Consider the following 6,000-nt stretch of genomic DNA (forward strand, 5'->3'; position numbering starts at 1 on the left):
TCCTCGGGGGTTGTCTTTGTTCCCTGTGATGCTCGACGGCCACCCTTCCAGCATCTCGTCGGTGACCTCCTCTGGGTGAACCCGAGTGGTGTCGTCGAGACCCGAGTACAACCACATAGGGTGGTCACGAGCCTGAAGCGGTTGGATGCGCCTCCGAAGGAAGACCTCCAGCAAGTCCATGCCGGTCACGCCGTCTCAGACAAGCTGAACCACTCGACCAACCAGCACCTTGACTTGCGCCTTTTCCTCCGGCAGCACTTTCAGAGAGGCAGGCTTTTGAGCTCGGTCCAGAGAGAAAGGGGGAAGACCAGTCGAGTGCCCTGGGGTCACCTGGTCTTGGCAATAAAACCAGGTCGACTGCCAACCACGGACCGACTCGGGAAAAGTGATAGATGGAAAAGAACTTTTACCCCTCATCTGGATCGCCAGGCCCCCGCATAGCTGGATCACTTGCGTCCGTTCGTCACTCGACTTGGCTTTCTTTACCGATTGGGAACGGCAAGTGAAGATGTGTTTAAAGAGTCCCCAATGAGGGCGGCAACCCAAGAAACTTTCGCACAAGGAAACGAAAGCCGCAAGATACATGATGGAATTGGGAGTGAAATGGTGGAGCTGCGCTCCGAAGAAGTTCAAAAAGCTCCGGAAAAAAGGATGAGGAGGTAGAGAAAATCCGCGATCGATATGGGTGGCGAGGAGGACGCACTCACCATCACGAGGTTGGGGTTCGACTTCTCCCCCCGGGAGACGCGCAGCTTCGTGGGGAATGACTCCCCCCTCGACCATGTCATCAAGATCTTCCTGCCGAATCACCGAGGGCATCCAGTCGCCCTGGATCCAATCCCCGGGCAGAGCAGTCCTCGAGGAAGATCCGCCCCGAGCGAACTGGACATACTCTTTCGGAGTATCAGGGTTTCGGACGAGAACTCATCTGTTACACGGCCACTTCAATGTTTTTTAAACTTATTTGAACTCCGGACTTCTTTTGTGTTCAATATGCAGCATTCAAAGTGACGTCATCAATTTCCAACATGTTCTGACATCATTTATTGTTTTTCGGTCATTTACCTAATTGTTCAGTATGCAGCATTCAATTTCCAGAAGAAAATAAATAGAAGAAAAGAAATAATGCAGAAAATAAAAAACTATACAAAAAAATTACTCAAAAATAAATAGAAGAAATAAATAATGCAGAAAAGAAAAAACTATATAAAAAACAACTCAAAAATAAATAGAAGAAAATAAATAATGCAGAAAAGAAAAAACTATATAAAAAATTTGTTGGCGCGCTGCCCAGTGGGCCTGCCAGACCTAGGGTGTGCAAATGCAGGCCCAAAAGGGCCAGCAGGCTCACAGGGCAGCGCGCCCTAATTAATTAGGCCCAGAAGCCTGCTATATAGAGGAGTTCGAAGAGGTAGCCGCGGGTGGGTTTATAAACCAGTGCGGCTGCACTTCGCCCGGCGAGGTGGGACTAAACTTTAGGGTGGCAGCGCGAGGCCTTTAGTACCGGTTGGTGGCTCCAACCGGTACTAAAGACCACCCTTTAGTACCGGTTGGAACCACCAACCGGTACTAAAGGCTTGCTCTTCCCGCCTCTTGGCCTGGCCAAAGTTGGCCTTTAGTACCGGTTGGTGGCTCCAACCGGTACTAAAGGCCTCTCCTATATATACAACACTTACGAAAATTCAGTTAGATCTCCCCACTTCTTTCGTCTCCAACCTCTCACGCGCCGCTCGAACCCGTCCTCGCTGATGAAGTTATGTACCTAGGGTAAGGGCATGGACCTGTCCTAAGAGCCCTAACCAAGGACATCCCTGGAAGAAGTCGCCTTTCAATCGACTTGAAGGTATCCCACTCGACGGATTCAAGACACTCGACCAGGAAGCTACCACTCGACTACGAAGCCAACCACTCGACTGACAGGAGATCTAAAGTCACTCCGCAAGCGGCCATTAAGTAGTCTTTATGGTCATCATAGCACTTTAATAAGGACGTTACCAGTAACGCCCAGTCTTAATGTATTTTAACCCTGCATTACTAAGGACCGGAGGGGTCTGGCGAACTCTATATAAGCCACCCCCCTCCTCAGTAGCAGGGGTGGGCACACCTGTAATCCATACACACATAATCCAGTCGACCGCCTCCGGGCACCGAGACATAGGGTTGTTACTTCCTCCGCGAAGGGCCTGAACTCGTACATCCTGGTGTATTTACGGCTTCTCTATAGCTGAGATCTAGCCTCTCCATACATACCCCCCTACCTCACTGTCAGAGTTAGAACCACGACACTCACCGCCCGTCGCCCGTCGTCCGTCGTCGTCGTCGCTGTCCCCGCCGCCGCCCATCGTCGTCGCCGTCTCGCGCCGCCGCCCCGAACGCCGCGCGCCGCCGTCCGTCGTCGTCCCGCCGCGGTCCCGTACGTCTCTCGCTCTCGCGTATACCCGCCGCGCCGCCGTCCGTCGTCGTCACACCCGGCCCGTACGGCGGCGCCGCCGCCCCTGCCCCGTACGCCGGCGCCCCCGCTCGTACGTACGGGGCGGCGGCGTACGGGGCCGCACACATACACACATACACACACATATATACGTACACACTACACACACACATACACACGCACACACATTTTTTTTACTTATTTTCTGTTTTTTAGAAAAGTTAATTAGATGATCGAATGTTTGATTAATGTCGAATGTTAGATGAATTAGCTAGATAGAAAATTGTCGAACTATAGAGATTTGAACTAGTTGAATAATTAATATAACTAGTTTATTTTTAGTAAGAAAATTATCGAACTAGTTTATTTAGGTATATGAGATTTGAACTAGTTCAATAATTAATATAACTAGTTTATTTTTAGTAAGAAAATTGTCGAAATAGTTTATTTAGGTATATGAGATTTCAACTAGTTCAGTAATTAATATAACTAGTTTATTTAGGTATATGAGATTTGAACTAGTTCAATAATTAATATAACTAGTTTATTTTTAGTAAGAAAATTTAGGTATCTGAGATTTGATGATCTAATTAAAATATTATTTGTTAATGAGTTTTTCTATTTATTTAATTTTTTATATATTTTGATTTTATATAAATGTTAGATTAATATCGAATGTTAGATGAATTAGATAGAAAAGTTAAATATATAGTAATGTCAATTGTTAGAGATGAATATAGTTAGATATATTAATGTCAAATGTTAGATGAATATATATTTGGCTAGATATTAATTAATGTTAGATAGTAATAGGTGTTTAATGTTTCACCTATATGAACATAGGAAATGTCATCTGACAACGAAAAAGATTTCATTATGTGCGAACACTGTGAAGACCAGCGCGGCCTATGCGACAGAAATTTCCTTGTTGATGGTAGGCGCTTCAGCATCAAGCTGGATGAGACATTCGAAGTTGATACAGTAAGTCACTTTGTCAATTATTATTTGAATGCAAAACTTATGCTTCATTTGCTTCAACTTATAATTTTAAATTTTCACTATTCTACTAGCGCATCCCCTGCCATGCAAGAATTTTTGTCTTGGATAAGATAGGTTTTAGTGCTATAGATGATATGGAGGTAAAGAGGGTTTACTTGAAGACAGAGCATGTGTATACTTTCAATGTCAAATTATATAATGGAGACACATACACCCATTTTGAATGCAAAACTTGGCAAGCACTATGCAAGGCTTATGCATTTGAGCCTGGTATGGTTGTCACCTTTGATATTCGTCTGGAAGATGATATTGAAGTTAATATAGACATCTGGGTCGATATGCAAACGCCTCCAGTTCTATCATTATGTGAGTTTTTCTCAACCATGCATGCATATGTTTATGTCTTTGATACAGTTTATTCAAAAATAGTTGACAACTAATTTGTATTGTCAGCTTATTTCGGTTCAAGCAAACATGTCCGGCGCTTGGTAGACAGGACCTACTACTGCCCCGGGGCTCAACTAAATTGCGAGGAGATAAGTCATTATGTTTCATGGCTTGAGGATCTTAATACTGTCAAGACAAATTTTTTTCCTGAACTTAGAAATGTTAGTACTCAAAACGTGCGGCCAATGGTGATCGTATTGAACTACGGTCACATCTATAATCGAAAGATGGTAAGATTTTAACTATTTGTCCTTAATTAGTGCATCTTTTGCATACATTATTTTTGAAGCTAAACTTTCATTGCTTAGTATATTAATTACTATACGATGTTCTTCAACAGGGACTTTCGATGACAGTTGTGCCTCAGTGGATCGAGACTAAAGGTGACATGTCAATGGTTAGCTTACGGCCAAGATATCCTACATTGCACATGAGTGCATTCAGGATTTCTGAAAGCGAAGAATGCTTAATAGTGAAAGATTGGAGCAAAATTGTTAATGATCGCAGAGAAGTACTAGGGGGCAGCAAGGAGAAGCGCAATCCAAGATTAGGAGATAGATTCATCTGCATGCTCCAGTATGATGAATCGGGAGAGCTATACATGTTCTATGCTATTCTACCTGAGAGGGAGCAGCACTAGTTCATGCTCTTAATTAGTGTCTCATGTCCTGAACTTCGATGTTGGTGATGATTATGTTGAACTCGATGATATCTTTGCTTCTGTTACAAAGTGAATGTTTCCTCTTTAAGCTAGCCAGTGTTGGTGATGATTAGATAGGTAGCGGTAATGACTATGATGATTAAATAGTGGTAATTAGACGACTACGATGATTTTTAGCTAGCTAGAGTTTATTTATTTATTAATATGCGATGATGATGATGATGATGATGATGATGACGACTACAACTCATTATAACGTAAAACAATCCTAAATTAAATTGATAACACAAATTTAATTGAAAAATACAAAATAAAACAAAAACCCACAAACATTTAGTACCGGTTGGTGTTACCAACCGGTACTAAAGGGCTCCCGGCCCCCGGAGCTGGCTCGTGCCACGTGGTTTCCCTTTAGCACCGGTTCGTGCTGAACCGGTACTAAGGGGGGGGCGGGGGGGGGGGGCTTTGCCCACACTTTAGTACCGGTTATGGAACCGACACTAAAGGGCCTTACGAACCGGTGCTATTGCCCGGTTCTGCACTAGTGATGAAAGAGACTTGATTCATTATCATATATGTTCACTCATTTCAGTATTCAAAACATCTAAAATGTGTAGCGATGGAGGTACTACTCTGTACATCTGAATCATTTCATCGTCGTGCCGGTGCCGGTGTACTAGCTTAGTATCACTAGTGGCCACATTCGGGCACCACCCGGGGCTCTGCGAGCATCTGAGCCACGTGAAAAAAAAATAGGGAGCGATGAAGAGGTTTTCTAGATACGGTATAATTCTTTTTACAGCGTGAAAATAGTCTTTTTGTGTGTGAGAAAAGAGGTTTTTTAGATACACAAACATGATGCCTAATCCGGCGTCCCAAATTTTGGCACGGTTTGATTCTTTTATAGCATTAAAGAGGTTTTTCCGGATGTTCTTTTACAGCGTCAAAATAGTCCTTTTAGGGAGTGACAAAAAGGTTTTTGAAAACATTGCGTCCAAAGCGGATGCACAAAAATACGACGCCCAATTAGACGGCCCTACCTATCCAGCTCCTTAAATTCACAGCCTAGCAGCTTGTGCACTATTCAGATGTGCAAAAACACGTTGCGCTATTCAGATGCGCCAAAACACGTCTAATTCGATGGTCCTACCTATTCGCCACCCTAAATTTGCAGCCTAGCAGCCCGTGATAAAGTTTTTTAGTGCATGCTCTATTTTACAACGTCTGTTGAAGTGTTGTTTGTCTTCGACACATAAAAATGATGGTTTCTAACGCGTGAGGTATTTTTTGCTCTAAAAACAGCCGGGCGCCCAATACCCACACAGTCCGGTCTGATCGGTCAAAAAAAACCCTACCCATACACCTGATCGAAAAAAAAGACGATGCCTCAAATCCGTCTCAAACCCGTCATATCTCCAGTCTAAATTGAATAACATATGGGGAGGTCAGACCCGACCCACAT

The sequence above is a fragment of the Triticum urartu genome, chromosome 4A, assembly GCF_056163025.1.
Source record: "Triticum urartu cultivar PI428250 chromosome 4A, HENAU_Tu73, whole genome shotgun sequence".
In the NCBI taxonomy this organism is placed as follows: Eukaryota; Viridiplantae; Streptophyta; class Magnoliopsida; order Poales; family Poaceae; genus Triticum; species Triticum urartu.